At 39.1% G+C, this 21,991-nt stretch overlaps 1 protein-coding gene and 1 long non-coding RNA gene across 2 annotated transcripts in view; one reads left to right on the plus strand and one right to left on the minus strand.

Annotated features, from left to right (window-relative positions):
- The window catches only part of DSCAM (DS cell adhesion molecule), an 836,416-nt gene that overhangs the window by 376,968 nt on the left and 437,457 nt on the right, over positions 1-21,991 (minus strand). The gene's annotated exons all lie outside the window — the stretch shown is intronic.
- LOC109024499 (uncharacterized) lies at positions 293-2,570 on the plus strand. The gene is made up of 3 exons (XR_002004015.4): positions 293-665; positions 863-1,348; positions 1,789-2,570. It is a non-coding gene; the product is annotated as an uncharacterized lncRNA (long non-coding RNA).

Genomic DNA, 21,991 nt, shown 5'->3' on the forward strand with positions numbered 1-21,991 from the left:
AGATCTAGCTTAACACAAACTCCATTGCCTTGCAATATCCTTTGTAACAAAATGGTATTAATAAAATCATGTAGCAACTGCCCATCATATGCAGACCTAGTAATGGAATCCAAGGTAACTAAAAGGCTAATTCCTAATGAGAAGGAAAGGAAATATACCATAAAGTAAAAGTGCAAACAATTGCAAAACAGAGGCAAACAGTGTCAGTTGGATATACATAAGCGCTGATGTAAAGAGAGATTGGAAATGATATATCTGGCTGGGCAGGTCACTCGTGCCTGTAATCCCAGCACTTTGGGAGGCTAAGGCAGGCAGATCACCTAAGGCCAGGAATTCGAGACCAGCCTGGCCAACGTGGCAAAACCCATCTCTACTAAAAATACAAAAATTAGCCGGGCGTGGTGGTGCGCGCCTGGAATCCCAGCTACCCAGGAGGCTGAGGCAGGAGAAATGCTGGAACCCGGGAGACAGAGGCTGCAGTGAGCTGAGATCATGCCACTACTGCACTCCAGCCTGGGTGACAGAGCAAGACTCCCTCTAAAAAAAGAAAAAAAGATAAGAAAAGAAAAGAAAATGATATATCCATGATGAATTAAAATGGAGTGGAACCCACTGATGGTATGCAGCTGATAAGACGCTATAGAGAAATGATATCGGGACACATGGTGAGACTTTTTCTCCTCTGTAAATCTCAATTCTTGTGATTCTTTCAAAGGGAAAGCCACAGAAGGTACCAGTTATCCACTCACCGACTTAGGTGCCTCCACTAGAATTCTCAGCACGTTTTTGCAGAAGTAAGTTATCTTCACTATTGCTCTAACACTTCTTTAGTCTCCTTTTCCTTTCTTTTCTTTTTTTTTAGACAAAGGAAAAGTAAACCGCTGGTTTAGACTCTTTGGAAGGCAATTGTATCTGACTAGAATTTAATATTATTGTTTTTCTTTCATTGTATTGCATTTATCTGTATGGCTAGTTAAACTGATTTTCTGTTTAAAAGTAGTAATGCTTTTTTTAATAATTACATTGTTTTAAGTAAACAAGAATTATTCAAAAGACAAAAACACTAGCACAGATGGTATTCAGTGATTGCAGATATCAAAAGATAGTTCATGAATGATAAAGATTTGAGAAGTAGTGTGTTCACGATGCTTCCTGGAAGAGGTGGGTTATACAATGTTTCTTGGAGAAAGGGATAGGGGTCTACTGCTAGGAGGGAAAGATGAAGCTACTTAGGGGGACGAGGAAACACGCAGTTGGCCTGCCCTCTGCTTGGAGATCACAGCCAAGGAAACACAGGAGAGGCGCCCCCTGGAGGAGCTCCGTGGGCTGCAGGGCTGACGTGGCCCAGGTAAGTGGGAGTTCGGGGAGGCCCAGGGGTTGGTGCCAGGATAGTGGTAGATGATTTTCATTTTCAGACTGTGAGACAAAAGGTAGACATAAGGGAGGCAGAGGTGAAATCGGGATGGTTAAAACAGAGAATGCTGAGAGCAGAGCAAGGCAGTTGCTAAAGCTGTTACTAAAACTGGACAGCAGAAGGCCTGGCGTGGTGGCTCACAGCTGTAATCCCAGCACTTTGGGAGGCCTAGGTGGGTGGATCATCAGAGGTGAGGAGTTAGAGACTAGCCTGACCAACATGGTGAAACCCCATCTCTACTAAAAATACAAAGTTAGCTAGGCATGGTGGCCCATGCCTGTAATCCCAGCTACTCGGGAGGCTGAGGCAGGAGAATTGCTTGAATTTGGGAGGCGGAGGTTGCGGTGAGCCGAGATCGCACCATTGCACTCCAGCCTGGGCAACAAGAGCGAAACCCCATCTCAAAACAACAACAACAACAACAACAACAGGACAACAGAGATGGACGACGGATTGGGAAAGCCAACCAGACAGCGTGAGGCCAGGACGGAAAGAGGCACAGGGAGCTCTGCTCAGTTTCGCTACAGGGGATCTCTCAGGCTCACAATGGGCCAGTCCTCTAGGGAAGTTCTGGTCTCATCATGATCCTTCTTTGGTCTCACTCCCCATGTCCTTCTCTGTCCCTCTTCCCACTGCCATTTATTTATTTAACTGAAAAAGTACTAATCACCCACATAGGCATAACATACTCATCCATGTACCCATTTCTTAAAACTGATCATTGTTAACATTTGGTGTAATTTGCTTTATTTATTTTTAATGAAATAAATAAAACTTTACAGAAAATGCTTTATTTTTCTCTTTGTTCCCTCCCCATCCTAACTTTTTCTCCTAAAAAACCCTATTATCAGAAATATTAGTGTGTATTCCCAGTTTTGATTTTTTATTTTATTACACACACACTCCCACACATAGCTGTGACAATGAACTTCACATAGTATGGTTCTGTATTTTCTGTTTTTCAAACTTACATAAGTATTTTACTATTTCTCATGGAAAAACTCACTTTTCCCATCCAACGTTATGTTCTCTTAAGATCTCTCTATGTTGATATAAAGAAATCTAGTTCATTCTTTTTAATGAAAATAAAGTATATTTTATGAATGTAACTCATGCCTACCACGGCAATAAAAGCTCCATCAAGCATGCATTTAGTTCTGTATTTTGTTCAATGCTGTATCCCCAGTCCCTAGAACATATACAGAGTAGTGGTTCATTAAATGTTTGTCAAATGAATGAATCAATGAATCCACTCATTTCATTGCTGACAAGCAGTAAAACTGACGTCAATTTTGCACAAACTTTTACAAGATTCCTCGGCACCCACATAAGAGACGTACTAATACGTCTACCTAGAAATGTATGTATTGCGTTGACAGATTTTGTGTTTTTGGTTTTGTGGGGTTCTCTGAAATGCTGTGTGACTTCTTAAGGGCTTGGCACATGCTGTGGGCTGTTAATGTGGCTGAGGGGTTTGGCTCTCACATGACCGCTGCAGAGAGGCTGTGTGCCACCTGCTCACTTTGTAAGCTTCTCGTCCCCCTCTGACAGCTCTTTGCAATGCTTTGCCTTTTCTTCAAAACTTTATATATATTTTTTTAAGAAGAAAAATCTGATAAGCCTTTGTCAGAAAAAAGTGGGTGAATTCTTCCAAGTAATAAAATAATGCAAAGTATAAAATAAAGAGGATAAACTGATACACAGCTAGGAATACAAGGTATCTTTGGCCAAAGGGATTTTGCCTTCGTGCTTTCAAGCACAGTCACTTTCTGTGCAAGGTTGTAAGTGTTCACCATGAGCTTTAGGTGGATCTAGCCCTGTAACAACAAATCACTAGTGCCACTAGATCAAGATTAGTGTACATTTGTGTTTAAGCAATATCATGGTCCATTAATTACGTGCACTGCAATTTAATGGCCTTGCAGATCTTAACACTGTGCTTTTATTTCATTTTTGCCTAGGCCCGCCTCACCGCTAAATATAAATGGAATGAAGCACTTGAAAACAAAAAGTATAAAAATGTGTATATTTTTCATTGCAAAGCAATTCTTAATGGATTTTGTAAACTTTGCAAAATTAAAAGGAAAATACAGTCAGGACACTAAGCTTCTTCCCAGGTTTTCAGATTCCGAAGCTTTAGTTGAAGGCAGCTGAAGAACCTACAAGGCTGTTCCGGAGACCTTTGTGAATGTGAATGAAGGCCCTTTGCTGCAAAGCCACCTGCGTGGTGCTGAGGAATCGGCCTTGGAGCCGCCGCCCACGCCGGGCCGCTGCGGGAGAACACTCGGTGCCCCCTGCTGGTCAGACCGAGGCCCCGCAGCGTGGCACAGAGGGCTCCACGGCACACGTGGTGTGGGAACCGCAGGCTGAAAAACGCTCCCAGAAATGAAATAGTGAGTGCCTGTGGATCTGGCACCACCTTAACACTTCCTCGCTAATAACACATGATTTTTGCTTTATTAACCTATAAGCACTTCCTATGTTTACACTTCTTGTGTTTTGAGAGAAACTCGTGATCAGCAAAATTCTTTCAATGAAAATTTGTCAAATTACTTCTCCACTTAAAAGTGGAAACAGTGACGTTTTTCTTGAACTCCACGTTTATTTATATTATTTTTTAATTTCATTTTTGCTTTACAACCATCTAATGAATTTTCTTTAGATAAAATTCCCTCTAGGATTAAGTTTTGGTCATTTCTCTCATGAAATGTATGTCAGATTACATTATTTGGAATCTTATTTTTCCATTTTTTTTCAGGTAGTTTAATATAGTCAGTGAATCAGCAGTGAGTTGTAGCAACTTCCATTTCTGACTATGTAAAAAACTAATTATTTTGAAAACTCTCCAGGTATAAGAAACTTAGACACGCTGCATAAATATAACATTGACTTAAACAAACAGCAGGTTTCTCAGGTAAGGAAAGTCCTCTCGGCTCTATAAAGGAAGAAGGAGGTGAATACCTAACAGCAAAGATCTTGTTGATACTACCTATAATTTCCCTGTGACACTTGCACATTTAGGGGGAAAAAACATAGTTTTAACAGCAGTGAGGAAATGGAAGGCTGTTAGTCCTACACAAGTCCTACACAAGAGAAGTCTGCAGAAAACTACAACTTCACTAAAAGATTGGACCTCAAAAAAAAAAAAAAAAGCAACAAAAAAACAGCCTTTGCAAATACCCTTGCCTTCCTAGCCTAAGCTTTGTGTAGGGATTATGTCTAACCATAGTACTGGCCTTGCTCTAGTTTGGGATTTGTAGTCTCACTGTCTCCAGGGTCCAGCAGTCCTCACTCTAGAAAGTAACATATAGTGACTTCGCTTCTAAGGACATCTGGCAGAAGCAAAGACAAATAAATCTTCCCTGGAGGAAGGAGCACTGAGAAATGTTTACAGATGAAGCTTGACTCCTCCTTTCCAATCTTGAGCTTCCAGTACCAAACCTCTAACACATTAGAGAACAATTTATCATAAAAAAGAGTCAGAAGAAGCAATAGAGGCCTCAGACAATGAAATAACTCGATATTGTTTACACAATTAGTATTTTAAATGTTGCAAAACTATAGAATTGAATTAAAAATAGGATAAGTGAATAAGAGTATATCATAAAAGATAAAAATATTAAACAATAAAATATGTGCAGAATGGGCAGAAATAAAACACATAACCCTTGACATAAATATTTATATTAGACATAGTTGGGAAAAATTAGTGAACAAGAAAATAAATCTACAGAAATTACTCAGAATATTTCCTAGAGAGAAAAAGAAACATATGGAAGAAAGAAAGATACATATGAAAGAAAGGTTAAGAGACTTCAAGGAGAGATAGAGGAAATCCACATGGCTGATTACAGTTCAAGGAGAGGATAGAAAAAAATGGCAGAAAAGCAATATTTGGGAAAACAATTTGGAAATTTCCCAGTATTGATAATAACCGAGAGAGTTTGCCAATAGCAGGCTTGCACCTGGAACTAAAGGATGTACTTCCAGAAAGGAAATTGTACTCAATAATGAGAGATGCAAAAAGAAGGGTGGAGAAAGAACGAGGTATGCGTGAGTAACCCTAAACAAATAATGACTGTATAAAGTGATAATAATGGCAAATATGATTGATATAAAAAGCTAGATGCCTCTAGAACACTGGAAGACAATTGCATTTCAGATGGGAGGGAGATCACAGCAGATGGTATCATGAAGTCCTGTGTTTCTCGGTATGAGGTAGGTCAGCGTGCCGTATTTGTGGGTGAAGAAAAGCAATCTCTTTAGTGCTTTTGACACTTTTCCACAAATTCCATTTCACCCACATCTTAACCTGGCAGGCATCTCTTTACTGTTTGAGAAACCAGACCTTGCTCTTTACAGTTTCCATAAGGCTGTCATGGTCATTACTCTATTTAATCTTCATAGGAAAATCACGGGAGTTAAGGCCATTTTAAACCCCCGCCCCCCTTCACTGATAAACCAGCTGTGTTCTTCGAAAATATTTGATAAAACTCTAAGCACTGCAAACTTCACATTCTGGAAAGTGTGTTCAATCCTACTAAAACCTATTACAATCCATTCAAATGCACATACCCTATTGGAGTAGGGTGGTATAAATTCACCACTCTGGGTAAGCAAATCTTGCTTTTTAATTTCATTCCCTGTATTTTCTCCCCACATTTTCCCACTTAGTAATTGTTTATAAATTCCAGGTAGAACATGCTCATTTCATGTTGGCTTTTCTTAGCAATTCTTACAGTAAATGTAGTGTACAGTGTAACTACCCTGTGCCATTTAGAAATGGGTGGGATACAATATGGTAAATTTACTCTTTCCTTCAATGTAATTCAACATGTATTTAATAAAAGTAGGATATTCCTGCATAAAAGATGAATAGAAATCCCCCGTGTTTTAAGATAATTTGCTCTCTTCTTGAGAGTACAAAAGGGTTTTCTCCAATGTACATTTTGCTCATTTTTATATCTTCTGATAAATTATTCTCATGTCATGCTGAGAAAACTTCACTTGTCATTTGAGCAAGGAAATCAAAAGTCATTATAAATGTCTAGCATTGAAACCATCTTTCTTTCATTTCCTGATATTAAATTTTAATTAGAGAATATTCTTTTAAATAGCCAATATTTTATGAAGAGAAATAACAAAAAAGAGGACCGTTAAAAAACAGCTATGTTCTAAAAAAGACATCTGATTAGTGGGCACCACTTCTTTCTGGCACATTCCAAAGATATCCACTGTATTTGGCCAGTACCACAATAGATTATAGAAAATCTATGCTGAATTACCATCATAGGATTTTTATCATTAATACTGTCCAGGTATATTGATTAAATTATTTGTTAAATTCTCCAAATCATTTTAACCATATGAACCAAGTTGACAAAGAGCTTACCATCTAAAACATAAAGTACATCAGAATCTGGATTTATCTGACTCAGATTAATGAAAAGAGTGATGAACCACACCCTAAACTCTTGTCTTTGAAAGAAGATATAGCCTGTTACCATCGCAGAATGGACAAGTACTCTCGAGAAATCTTCATGTACACCGGCCGACTTGTTTGCCTGCATTGCTTCCTAGCCAATGGCCATGGCACGTGTTCATGCATCAAGGAAGAGAAAACTTAAGAACACAGATTTTGGAAGGATGCAAAAGTGAGAGAACAGGTGTGGACGTGAGGACACGGGGAATAAATGAGAATGAATGTATCCTAAGAGGACATATTGTGTGGTCAGAGCTACAAGTCTGGGTGTTTCTTCTCATCAGGCATCATTGAGAATAAGCCTCTTTGGTCACCTGCTCATCCTGTGTCTATCCATTCCCCCACCACCCCACCGTGTCCCTTTCAAATCTCCTGGAGGGGGAGCTGCACGCATGGACAGGGTGGGGCAAGGGAGAGGCTGGAGCTGTCTCAGCTTCGTTTTGCTTAATCAAGCCTCCTTTGACTATGCTTGCCCAGTTGCATGTGCAGTGGTATTCAGACCTGCTCAGCAGGTGGATGAGTCTGATCTTAGTATTCAATCAAACACTACATTTTTGTTCTTTTTACTCTTCTTCACTGCACGGGGGTAAAAAGTGTGGAGTCTATCAGTCAGCTGTTAGACAGCAACCATTTTAGATGGATCAGTAATAGCCAATCAAGAGATGACACTCTCCCTTTAAAAACTGACAGGTACAAAAATAAGACCTGAATAATTCATGGAGAGAAGGTGGACAGCCTTGGGTTAGCTGATGGCTGATGCACCCTATTCCGTGCTGTGCTCTTGGCTTCACCTTTTGATGTGGCATCCACATTATTTTCCCAGGGCTGCTGCAACAAAGTACTGCAAACTGGGTGGTTTAAACGATAGCAGTGTATTCTTTCCCATTTCTGGAGGCCAGAAGTATTATTGGCAGGTCCATACCTGCTCCAATGCCTCAAGGGAAGATCTTCCCTTATCTCTCCCGGCTTCTGGTAGGCCTCAGTGACCCTGGATTATGGCAGCGTAATTCCAATCTCCACCTCTATCTTCACATGGCCATGTTCCCTCTGTGTTTAAGTTTTCCCTCTTCTTACAAAAACACCAGTCATGTTGGATTAAGGGCCCATCCTACTCCAATACAACTTCATCTTAACTAATTATATCTTCAATGACCCTATTTCCAAATAAGGTCACATTCTGAGCCACTGGCGCATTAGAGCTTCAATATCATTTGAGGGGACACAATTGAATCTATTATAACATCTCAAAGCAGCTCATTCCTTGCCTACCTCAGGTAGCAACAAGCTTAAAATAAAAGAAAGAAAACTGTATCTATGGTTCTTTGCAAGTGTAGGGAGTGGAGGGAGACCTTCTCACTATGGAAAAGTATTTCAAGGTATATAACGTTTCATATTGGATGATGCAGACCGCATGAAATCATTGTGCTCCTTAAACAATCCCTGAAGCTCCAACCATACCAGCAAATGCTGCGATATAAATAATATTCACAAAGACAGGTGAGAGCTATTGCCTTACCAGGGGCTGGACTCATGGCTGTTAGAATGAGCAGCAATGAGTATTCTATTCACTCACGTTGGCTTTAAATAAGAAGCCAATTTTACGCTTAAAAATCTCTGAGTGCATAAACACAAACAAACAGAAATCTTGAGGGAGGCTAAATTTTACACAGTCTACCCACCTCCTGTTTGAAATAAGAGTGCTATAGTTCTTAATGTAAATTACAAGCAGAGAATGCAGATCAATGAGAAGATTAGAGAACCATCAACTTAGTTTGATCAAATGATACAATGTGCTTGAAAGTAATTTAAAAATACAACCATAGAGCATTTCAATGTTTCTTTCTTTGGAAGGGGACTTTTTAAAATTTTGTCAGTTTCATACTATGATTTATCCTTCTCTCCAGGGTTGTTCATACTGTGGAGTTTTTCTACAGGTTAGCGTAAGCTTGAGCAGTGTCAGTGACAGGATGTCTCCCCACTGGTGCATGATGATTTCTCCTACAGTGTCCCACATAGCATCAGGTATGTTCACTCAATACATACTTGCTCACTGCAAATATTTAGAGAAGCGTATTACCACATTGCTGTTATCGGAAATTTCTCGTTGCAAAAATTTGAAGATTGCTAACTACAAAAATCTCATCTTGAGTATGGTATGTTGACACAATTTGCACAGACTAGGCATTAGAATGTGACTCTGGGTCATCTCACATGCCAGGAAGTTTGGCTAGCCCCTTCTTTCTTCCCAGAGAGAAAGCACCTCTCCAAGGGGGAAGCAGACGTGAAAAAGAGCGTGGAGTTCGGGCTGTGGGAACCACGCCGGTGAAATACCCACCTGAGGCTGAGTCTTCATAAGGTAGTTGCCTTGACCAGTCTTTTCAAAAGTCATTTCTTATTTCCTTCATTATCTCCATGGTTATTCTACATATCCTCGTCTGGCATCCAACACACATCTTAAATCTCATATTCAAATATTGGGTAAATGAGAGGAATTCCTTAATTTTAATCCTCAGTACTTCCTGAGCATGCAATCCTATTAGTACTATACAAATTAATGCCTATAAGTGATATTTATGTACAGGTATTAAGAATAATAATCATGTATTATTCTAGTGTGGGTTAAAGATAAACAATGTTTGATAAATATTTGGAATAATCTAACAGCAATAAAACAAGCCTCAAATGCTCAGATCAGAGGTTCATCTATAGGCCACACTCTTCCTAAAATGAAATGTATTTTTAAAATAGTTATAGGATGAGAGTGGATTAGAAAATGGTACTCCTTTAAAGCATAAATTTTCAACGATTTCCTAAGAAACTAACCAATACGACGTAGAAAGTAATAATCACATGAATTTATTGTAAGTATCCTTCAAGGTCAGAAAGAAGGGTAGAACACAAGTTCTTGTAACACTGGAATTGGAATTCCAGGATGGGGAATGTGTTATGTATCCCAGACGCAGAAGGGAAAGAAGCCACCAGGTACAGAACGGCGAAGCCTCTGGGTCTACTCCCAAACACGAGCATTTCCCCCAGGTCCTGCCAAGCTCTGCAAGATGCTATTGAAGAGATGCTTCCCATAAAGGACCAAACAGCAGTAGTACAGTGAATATAACCTCAGAAGCAATGTCCACAACTCAGTGAAATTTTTCAAAGCATGACACAGCTTGGCCAGAGCTTCTTAGGAAGCCACAAGGTCAACTGTTAATCATGAAAAAAATTTTAACACATTCAAAAGATATAATAAAATTTACAATTCAACCCCCAAATCAAGTACTAAAAAGATCAATGAGCTGATACACATGTACAGAATTATTAGTGCATGTTAGATATCAGGCAAATTTTGCTTCCTTGACATCAAGTGTAAGCCCATATTTAATGCACACAGCTCCAAAGGCTGGTTCCCTAATATCGGCTCCAAATCGAGACCACAAAGTCTTCTTGGATGAAAGATTTAGAATGCCCTCAAATCTAAAGAGTGCAGACTTAAAGGTATACTGCCAAAGAAAGGTAATGATTTCTCAGTCTCTCCCACTTCAAAGCCATACCCAAAGGCTCTGGCACCTTCCCCTTCATCATCCAGGAATCTCCAGATCCACGTGCACGACCTCTGATGCGGAGCAGCACTCAATCCATAACAGCTCCACGAACAGGGAATACATGGATGAGTCTTCATTAAGATTTAAACATGAAAAGACATGTTCCCAGCCCTTTTGTGAGCTTGTGCTTTGGAGGAGAAAATACAACGAAAATTCTAGAAAGCCACTTTACTAAATGTATATGTTTTTATAGGCATATTTTTTTTTAAATCAAGGTAATAGGAAATCCATATTATCATTTTATAAAACTTTAACTTACTTTTTTTCTGACTACAAGTATAGGCACAGTGTGAAAAATCTGAAAAATAAAAACTAGAAAGAATATAAATCCCACATAATTCCATTACCAAGGATGAACAGCTGAACACTAGAGCTGACCATTATTAACATGTTTGCATATATCCATCTATGCTTTTTTCTACATATATATACGTATTTAGATAATTGAGATTAAACTGTTATTTAAATAGCTTTCCATTCAGCTTATTTTACTTGATCCTTTTATGAGATTCATGTGCTCAATGAATATTGTATGAATGTTGCTAAATTATCAGTGGCTACCTGTCATTTGAATGCTTTAATACATCATTTTAATACTGTGTAATAATCCATTGGATGGGTATATAATAATTGGATTAGACTATCTGTTCTTGAGTGTTTCTAATATTTCACCATTATAATTAAAATAAGTTTCCAAATAGATATTTTTCTGCATTTCTAATTATTTCTTTAATATAGTTCTCTCAAGGAAAGTTTCTGTGGTCAAATCTATACTTTTTCTTAAAGAAAGACATCAAACTGATAAATTCATGGAATAGTCAAGGAATGAATTTTTGGAATAGTCAAGGCAGTTGTTGGGTGGTTTAATGCAATGATTATCTTGTGGGGGTCTAAATATAGCAGGGAATTCACACTTATCTACTTCACCTAGAATATGAATATGAGGCGAGATAAAGATAAGAACAATGATCTTTATTGCTTACTACAGTCCAGGCGTTTTGCATATTACTTCATTTAATTCCCCTAACCCTTTTTATTAGTTGAACGAGAGGTCTCAGTTTCAGCAAGATTGCATAGTTTGAGGACCAAGGTCATACAACCTAGGCTTGCCTGACTCCCAATGCCACATTCTTTCTTCCACATCAGACCAGATGGCTTTTATACAGTCAGGATGAAAAATAATAGAATATGAACCTGCACTCAACAGGCTGTCAGAGTCTCTCAAGTCTCCATACATACACAATGCATCTGACTGCGTTTTAACCGCTTGCAGAGCCCTGGCAGCTATGTCTGGGAATGTAGCTTTTTGCTTCCCTGAGTCTTCAACCAAGGCAGGTAAACCAGAAAGAAGTGGAAATGCAATATTGAGCCACACAAACCCTGCACATAAGTATTCACAGAAGAGTGAGAAAACTCTTCCTAGCAGGGCCAAGCTATCTTTTCCCTAGAGGGAGCCTTGATCTTGGGCTGAGGTTTTGGATAATGGATGAATTTCACCTGGAGGACAGGGGAGGGAGATTTTCAACACTGAGAACTGTAGAACTGAAGGCATACGAGTTCAGACTTGGATCCTTTGTGTGTAATTGAGGAGTACTGAGAGAGATTAGGATAGAAATACAGACAGTCTTAGATGGCAGAGGGGTTTAAAACTTTAATCCCAGGATCTTTAATGTATGTTAAATATTTCCCAAGGGAACTCTAAGGAAAATTTATAAGGAAGTAAAGGTAGAATTAGGTAATTTTTACATGGTTAATTTGAGTGGTCAAACAATGTCGTTTGATACAAATATACTGTGTTCAGTCAGTGTAATTGACAAAAAACATTTGCAAGATTGTTATGAAAATTCTAACTTCAATAAGAAATGATAGCATTGTATTTGAACTTCTTCCTCCCTTTCCTCTCTTGGCTGGTTCCAAAAATAATTTGATGTGGTGCAGTATTTTTAACTTGAGAAGAGACTATTAGGGGGCATTCTTTATTTTATTTTATTTTTATTTTAATGAAAGAAAATGAAAGTCAAATTTAAAGACAAGAAGTTTCTGCCTTCAAAGGTCAGGTCTATTTTTACTTTTCTTCTGTATTTTTTTCTTTTAGATCAAAAATTTGAGTCTCTTTGGTATCCAGCTTTAAAATGACGCATGTTTTTTTTCTACCTGGAGACTGTAACATTTTCCTATATTTTAGGCTAAAAGGGTTGAGAGCAATTTGTAAATTCATTCTTTTAGGAACACTAAAATTAGTTATAATTGACTTATGAATATAATTTGGAGATTTGGGTGTAGATTCCATAGTTGCCTTCGCAAGGAATGTATCTTTGATTTCTTTTTTTTCTTAAATCACAAAACTTAAAAAAAAATCAGAAATACTGAGACCTTGCTATTGGTTTTGTTTTCTCTTTATATTCATGAACACAAAGAAAATGGACATTAAAGCAATTTTATAAAAGAATCACTTTCCATGGACAAAGTCTATTAAAGATATTTTTGTGTTCACAGTTCATTTTAAATTTATTTTCTATTTGGCCCTGGAGTCCTCTCAGGGAGTGGATTGGGGAGAAAGACATTGGCATTCACACAGTGACAGTGTGACCTGATCATTTATTTGCCAAGCCTTATTAAAGCCCCTGAAATCACTCCCTGCCACGGCCCTCACAGCCCATCAGCCATCAGTTCGGAATGTCAGATCTGATTACAGTGTTCTCCTGCAGCCTCTTCCAAGCCTTCAGCAACGGAAAGCTGACTTTATGCCTGTGCCTACGGAAGCAGGTCCCATGGCGGCTCCAACTCAGGGCAGCTCATTTTGCTTCTGAACTGCCGACAGGGTTCCTAAATCGGGATGACATTTACCATTTTACATTTTAATTCACTAGAGAGATTTTGTTTACTTCCTCTTCCTTGCTACTATGTCTCACCAAAAGATAAATTCAAATTCCAAAATAGTATATTTAGTTCACAAAAATATGCTGAAATAATGTTTAAATGCCATGCAATTGCACAAGAAAACTTCACTGACTGTCAACCATAACGGGTACCAGAGAAAAGGGATTCTTCACCATCATGCCAACTTCTGAGAAAATCCTAACTTTAGGAATTAGCCAAATTCAGTTAGATTGGATTTAGGGCTCGTTAATATCTACTGTAATGGGAACGGTTTCCCAACACAAGGAGGCTGTTGGTTTGTTGTGGAAGTTTCAGCTCAGTAATGGAGGGTGAGCAGGTGAAGAATATTTCAGATGGGGGGCAACTCACAGTACACACGTGCAGTGTTCCTGAGCTGGGTGCCCACCAGGAACGGAACACTTAACTGGAAATGGTTGTGGCCACTGGTCTGTGAGGAAAATACTGGAGAATGCAGGCCCCTAAAACACTGCTACCACTACTACTACCGTTATTACCCCTACTACTGCCACTGCTGCTACTACTACTACTACCACCACTCCTACCACAACTACTACCACTACCACCATCTACCACAGCTACTACAACTGATGTTGGCCCAATTGTCCTATAGAATTAATGTTGATAGTTTCTTTTGAATAAACATAGAAATTGACCCTCCCAGTCTTACAACTTGACAAAATTACATTTGTCTTATCTAAGTTCTTTTCTTAGGAAACTAACCATGAGGGCCTCCCAGATAACATCAAAGAACTGAAACTTCCCAGATCACCACATCTAGACAGTGAGGTACCAGACCCTCACCTATCATGATTGCCTAACTGACCACCTGTTTCCTATTGACAAACTCCTTTTCCTTACCCTTCCCTAATTCCTGTTTTCCCACACATGGTTACATTGCTTTCCTCCTATAAAAACCCCAATTTTAATCAATCTGAGAGATGGATTCGAGACTGATCTTCTATCTCCTTGGCTGCAGCACCAGAATAGTCTTCTTCACTGGCAATAATCATTGTCTCCGTGATATAGTTTGAATCCGTGTCCCTGCCAAATCTCGTGTTGAGATGTGATCCCGTGTTGGAGGTAGGGCCTGGTGGGAGGTGATTGGATCATGAGGGTCTCTCCCTCATGAAGGGCTTCGGCCATCTCCTCGGTGACGAGTGTGCTCTTGCTCTGAGTTCACACGAGATCTTGTCATTTAAAAGTGTGTGGCAACTCCCTCTCACTCTCTCCCTTGCTCCTGCTTTCACCGTGTGACATGCCTGTTCCCCCTTTGCCTTCCACCATGATTAGAAGCTTCCTGAGGCCTCCCAGAAGCTGAGCAGATGCCCAATGCCATGCTTCCCGTACAGCCTACAGAACTGTGAGCCAATTAAACCTCTTTTCTTTCTAAATTACCCAGTCTCAGCTATTTCTTTATAGCAATTCAAGAACAGCCTAAAACACTCAGTGATTGGCATTCATGTGGTGAGCAGTAGGACCTAGACTGAACCCCTAGTGTTTTGGCAACACTACCAATACTACTGTTACCACTGCTGCCACCACTATTACTATTAGTACTACTACTACTACCACTATTACCACTACTGCTACTATCACTAATACTACCACCACTACTACGCTACTACTATTACCAATACTGCTACCACCCCTACTATCATCACTACTACCACTAATACTACCACCACCACTACTACCACTACCAGTACTACTACTGCCACTACTCTTACTATTATTGCTATACCATTATTACCACCACCATTACTACTGCAACAATTACCACCACCACCACCACTGCTGCCACTAGTTCTACCACTACTCTAAGAGCACCCGGAGCATTACTCCTTGTCAACTTACACTTTTGAGAGTAAGCTCGTAGTTTAGGAGGCTGTGTTGCACACAGTACCTCATTAAGGATGTTTGGATTCTGCTGGCTATTGCTGAAAAAACTTACCTAAATTCCCTGGTCCTGGGACTGTCTACAAACTACAGAATCTTCATGCTCTGGGCACTTATACACTCTTAGGGGAAGTGTCACTTTGATTCAGACATTTTAAGAAGTGACCCAGTGTTAATGGTTCCTCAGTTATTCTGAGTATCCTGAAGTTCAAGGTCCCCTTAAACATGACCTTGTCCCCGATCCTAACCTACAGCCCGGATCCCTTTTGCAGTTGACTCCAAATGGTTCCCAACAGACCTTGCAGTTTTCTCCCCTGTGCTCACTCACACCATTCATTTCCTCTTCCTAAAATGTCAAAATACCCCCAATTCCCTATCCCATGTTTAAAATAATAAATAACTTGCTTGCTGTCACACAGATACAAAATGATTGGAGCTGGACTTAAAATTAGCCTCTAGGGCTCTACAGTCCCAACACCCTTGCTCTGTCTGGTCCGCTGACTTTGGAATTATGCATACACACTGAAATCTCCACTGTGAAATTAGAAGTTTCTTTCCTTTCTTTTTTCTTTTTTTTTTGAGATGGAGTCTCACTCTGCTGCCAGGCTGGAGTGCAGTGGCATGATCTCAGCTCACTGCAACCTCCACCTCCTGGGTTCAAGCGATTCTACTGCCTCAACCTCCCGAGTAGCTGGGACTACAGGTGTGTGCCACCACACCCAGCTAATTTTTGTATTTTTAGTAGGGACGGGATCTGCCCACCTCTGCCTCCCAAAACGCTGGGATTACAGGTGTCAGCCACCGCACCCAGCCTAGGAGTTTCTTTCTAAGAAGAGGCAATATTGTTTTCTTTGTATCTCCCATGTAAGTACTTGTTGCTTGAGGAATGAATGATTCAGCCAAACTGGGATCCAGACCAGGTGCAGTCACTTACACCTGTAATCCCAGCATTTTAGCAGGCTAAGGCAGGCAAATAGCTTGAGCCTACAAGTTCGAGACAAGCCTGAGCAACATAGCCAGACCTTGACTCTACAAAAATAGAAAACTTAGCTGGGTGTGATGGCACATGCCTATGGTCTCAGCTACTTGGGAGGCTGAGGCAGGAAGACTGCTTGAAACTGGGAGGCGAAGGCTGCAGAGAGCTATGACTGTGCCACTGCACTTCAGCCTGGGTGACAGAGGAAGACCCTGTCTCACAAAACAAAACAAAAAATAGGAGTCCAAAGATTCCATCTACAAATAGCTATTTCACATTGATTTTGGGAGTATGGGTGGAAAAGCGTTTCTATATTGGAAGCTGAGTCACTTCTAGTTCCTAAATAGCTTTAGAGTTCTTTAGGAAATCCACCTACTTAAACTAGAGAGCCTGGATTGTCAATTCCTGTGTGCATGCTATCTGATTTTATAACAGTCTTTATATTTTGCTGTGTTTCAGAAAGATATTTGAGATAATATCCATCAAAATTCAGAAATCTAAACGTATATTCTCTGCATGTGCCTAGATTGGACCAACTTCCTAAATCTCTGAGATCAAGCATCATATTAATTTAGTTACTGCCTAGCAATGTGCTCAGCAAAAAATGCTGCCACTGTTTCTGTTAGAAGCTGCTTATTCATTCATTCATTCATTTTTATTTAACAAGAATTTATATAAACTTAGTAGTGACATGTATGCCTTAAGTGCATTATAAACGTTGACTCACATAAACCTCACACTGCCCTTAAGAGGTATGCAAAATAATTATATCCATTCCTTTTTGTTTTTTGTCTGATGTAGCAAGTAAAACAAAGTAACAAAGCAATGTTGCTGCTTTTTTCTCCTGTCTCTGGATTTCCCAGTTCCAGGGAACATATTTCTAAATTTTACCCATATGTGGAATGGATTCTTCAATAGAATTTTTAACAGAATCCTAGAGGAAAAACAGCCACAGGGAATCTGTGTTTGAAGCAGGTGTCATGGTCAGCATTCCCCAGACTCACCCTTTCTCCCTGTTTTGGGAGCACCTTCCTCCTGTGCAGCAGGTCTCAGGACCCCTTCACACTTTTCCAAATTACTGGAGACCATAAAGAGGTTTCATTATGTGATTTGTAGCTATTTATATTTAGTGTGGTAGAAATCTTAAAAGATTTTAAAATATGTATTTATTTTAAAAATGAAATAGTAACCCCATTACATTATTTAAAAATATTTTAATGAAAACATTATATTTTCTAAAACAAAAAAATAGCTAGAAGAGTAATATTGTTTATATTTTCATAAATCTTTTTAACGTCTACCCTAATAGAATGCTCAATTCTCATATCTGCATCTGCATTCAGGCTTTACAGAGATATGTAGATGGAAAATAAAGGAGTGTTTTAATAGTCTTTGTAAGTAATTGTGGATATTCTACTGAGGTAAGTTTTTTTTCTTTCTTTCTTTTTAGACAGGGTCTGGGTTTGTTGCCTAGGCTGGAAGGCAGTGGCATGAGCACCCAGCTAATTTAAAAACTTTTTTGTAGAGACAAGGTCTTGCTAGGTTGCTTAGGCTGGTTTTGAACTCCTAGCCTCAAGCAATCCTTCTGCCTTGGCCTCCCAAAGCTTTGGGATTACAGGCATGAGCCGCTGTGCCTGACCTTCTGGGGTAATTTCTTAAAGGTTAGTTGGAATGGTATTTTCATACTCTGTTATATTAAAATTGATTGCCCTATCTTGAGCTTTAAATGGATCTGTTACTAATGCATGACTTTTGTAACATCATGCATTAGTCATTTATAGTTCACTGAGTTATGCAGATCTTTCAAATGTTGACAGGTTTCAATATATAACACTAAAAAATCATATTTGTTAATATAATCACTGATCTCATCACAAAAGTTCTTTAAATATTGGGAGGGTGTCAAGTACATAATGGTGGATACAGTTTTTCCACAATTTGAATTTTTGTTTGAAAAATTTTACCATTGAATCAAATACTGTTGGTTATTTTCCTTGAAGTAACAGGATCACCTTGGTTCACTGTTGGTTATTTTCCTTGAAGTAACAGGATCACCTTGGTTCATACTTTGAGAAAATAACTGTCATCTGTAGTCCAAATTAACATAGTTTTCTGTCCCTTGTGCCGCTAAGTAAAAGTAACAGTAATAGGAAAAGTAACTTTTTTAAAGTTCTATTAAGAAAAGGATTATTTCAGCTTGCAGCTCAACCACTCAAACGCTTTTCCTCAAAATAACCACACTTTATGGGAATACATTTCCTGTTTCTTCACAGAGGCTATTAAAAAGTCATATACTCAAGGGCTGAGATAAAATAAAACTAATAATTATATGGCTGCATAAAGGATATTCTCAATAAAATTGGATTTTTTTTCTGTTAGTGTGTAGCAGTGAAGAATATAGTACACTATTTACACAAAACAAGTATAATTGGATCCCGCAGCCTTGACACCTGCTGAGACACCAGCAATTTTATCCACCATTGCAGATGTCAAAACAACAAAGAAAGTGAATGACATCTCAATATTATCTTGAAAGTAGTTTTGACCTTGCAAATCCCTAAAGGGTCTTGGAGACCATCAAGCATGCAGGGACCACTCCTTGAGGACTGTTGCACTTTGGCATTGTGATTTAAAATGTACTACAGATGGGATAATCATACGTTACAAAGGATATAAGGAGAGTAGACACGGATGGTATTCTTACAGCCATGTTCCCACCAGGGTCAAGAGAACAGCACAAAGCCCAGCCCAAGCCAGGGCCGTGCCTTCCAAATGGGCCTCATGTTCCCCTCTGGAGGCTGCTGACCTGGAGACCTACCATGGGCCCGTCTTGCCAGCTCTCCTTCCTCTTTCTCCAGAAGTCGGCCCAGCCTTGCTAGCTATATTTTACACCCAACTGAGCAGAGCAACACTGGACAATAATCAAATGTTTCCCCCTTTTAAGTTCCCCGTGTGGTTGACAGGGAACATTTATGATTTCTAAATGGTCAAGTAAAATTTATTATTATTATTATTATTATTATTATTATTATTATTTTTTGAGACAGAGTCTCACTCTGTCACCCGGGCTGGAGTGCCGTGGTGCCATCTCGGCTCACTGCAAGCTCCACCTCCCGGGTTCACGTCATTCTCCTGCCTCAGCCTCCCGAGTAGCTGGGACTACAGGTGCCCGCCACCACGCCTGGCTAATTTTTTTTTGTATTTTTAGTAGAGACGAGGTTTCACTGTGTTAGCCAGGATGGTCTCGATCTCCTGACCTCGTGATCTGCCCATCTCGGCCTCCCAAAGTGGTGGGATTACAGGCTTGAGCCACCACGCCCGGCTAAAATATATTATTTTTAAGACAAATGGTATTAGATTCCTAAGAAGAAGCTAAGCTAAGAGTTTTTACCTATCTCAGATCATTAGAACAAGTATCTGCCTAGGGAAAAAGTAAAGTTCTAGAGATCTTAAATGTGAAATTATTTCTAAATGGAGAAATAATGATTTTTTCCACGGGGAGTAAACTATCTATATATTTCCAAGTGATATTGCTTCTCTTTACCTAAAGTTAGGCAGACTGTGGCTCCTTGTAGATAAACAGGATTTAAAAAAATGGCACTTAACTCAAAATTGACGTTGTCTTTTTTATTTGTTTTTTTTTAATTTATTGAGAGGAAGATTTAACAACAATTTCTTGAAGGAAAAATTCAATTGATTCTGAGATACATTTTAATTTTAGGTTTAGAAAGTCAGGTTCTCATTATACTAACCATTTTTTGACCTTCCAAAATACAAAGTTTTAAGGCTTAATTTTAATGAAATATCAAAACTCAGAGTAAGGCAATAGCTATCAATAAATTACTTCTTTGTATTACTTAAGAGAGACAAGTACAGGAAAAAAATGAATTAACACAATTGAGAAAATTTGGAAGCAAGATTATACCCCCCACCCCATAATTCAGAGTAATTCCCTATTCTGGCTCATTTAACTATTTCCCAATATCCTCCACTAGACACTGAAAGCAGGCACTTCCAACAACATGCCAACCTTGTATCATTTCTATCAAACACCACAGCTGACATCATGTGTGCTTAACACACTCAACGATGTGGAATGATTAGAAAGGACATAATTATTAAAAGCATCACTATATATTTCCAGTGATCCCTTGAAATATTAAAAAGGAAAAGGTATCAATGAACTAGCATACTTTAATAGAGAATGTATATTTTAAAAGAACAATTTTTTAATGTCCAAGTGATTAGTAAATCTTTTTTTTTTTTTTTTTTTTTTTTTTTGAGACAAGGTCTCACTCTGTCACCGAGGCTGGAGTGCAGTGATGCAATCTCAGCTCATTGCAACCTCTGCCTCCTGGGCTCAAGTGATCCTCCCACTTCAGTATCCCATGTAGCTGGGACTACAGAGTAAATCTATTTTACAAAGAATAAATTAAAGACAATGCCCAGTGGAATTTTCTTTGGAAACCTTAAAATCAGACTTGTAGTTTAACAAACTATGCCTTATACAGCCGAGTTCTTACATGGGTGGTTTGGCAGGCTAATCATTGTCATCAACACACATGCTTATATACATGTATGCAAGCATGCATGTGCACACACACACACACACACACACACAATACACATGCCCTTCTCTCTGTAGAGCCATAAATTTCACCATGAGGCTACCAATGACAAAATCACAAAAGAAGATAGTTGAGCCTAAAATGTGATAGAAGGCCCTAGACTTGAATGGCTGATGACGACATTATGCTCATTAATAAAGCTTGAGTGTTGAATGTGCCTGTGACAAGCATACAGCAGTTAAGTTTTAAGTGTTCAGAACATTTGATGAAGAAAATGTCTTAGAAAATAATATGAAAATCAGGCATGTCTGTTTCCAAATCATTCATCATCATCATGATCACCATCATGGCTACAACTTATTGAACTACCTGTTCAGCACTGTGCCAAGAAACTGACATAGATTATCTATGTTAATTCCCTTTTTAACATAAATGAGAAAGCCCTGAGATGGACTGCTGTGTCCCTTGCTGACTCTCTTATTTCTCTCTTATTTCAGACCTATAGCTTACACTTTTCCTGTCTTCTGTGAACACAAGTTCGTGATACTGCATTTAACAATTGCCTCGATAAAGGTTAACTTCAAAGGGATTCATCTATGGCACAAACAAAATGCTGCTACGAGGCACTTTACATTTGCAAAATGTTCTGGAAATGTACATAAATAGCAAAGTGAAACAGTTAAGATACTGTTTCAGATTCTGTCAACCAAGAGGCAGTTGGAGATCTCTTAGATCAAAGATTTTAGAGGAATTTTGGACAATTTTGCAAGTGATTTCCTAAGATCCAGTCTCTTGACTAGTTATAAACAATTGTGTGCTCACTGGGCCTTTTGAGAGCAGAAGATCAAACATTAAGCACAAGGCTAAAAGGGTTTCCTTGGAAACCTGGTGTTTCTTTAATACAGCACAAGTCCCTTAACACGTCACAGATTTTCCAGGCTCCTCCTGTGTGTCTCTGAAAAACCTGCTCTTTGAATTGCACTTAAATAAACACAGGGAATAATTCCACTTTTAGATATCCTCTCCGGAAAGTTCTATCATTGCCAACACTCCATTTAACACATAGGGCTTGTCATACACCAGGCTCCAGGCCAGGGGTTGGATATAGAATAGTGAGTGGAGGAAGGCGTGGTCCCTCCTTGACTGGAGCTCGCT

Source organism: Gorilla gorilla, chromosome 22 (assembly GCF_029281585.2).
Source record: "Gorilla gorilla gorilla isolate KB3781 chromosome 22, NHGRI_mGorGor1-v2.1_pri, whole genome shotgun sequence".
Lineage (NCBI taxonomy): Eukaryota > Metazoa > Chordata > Mammalia > Primates > Hominidae > Gorilla > Gorilla gorilla.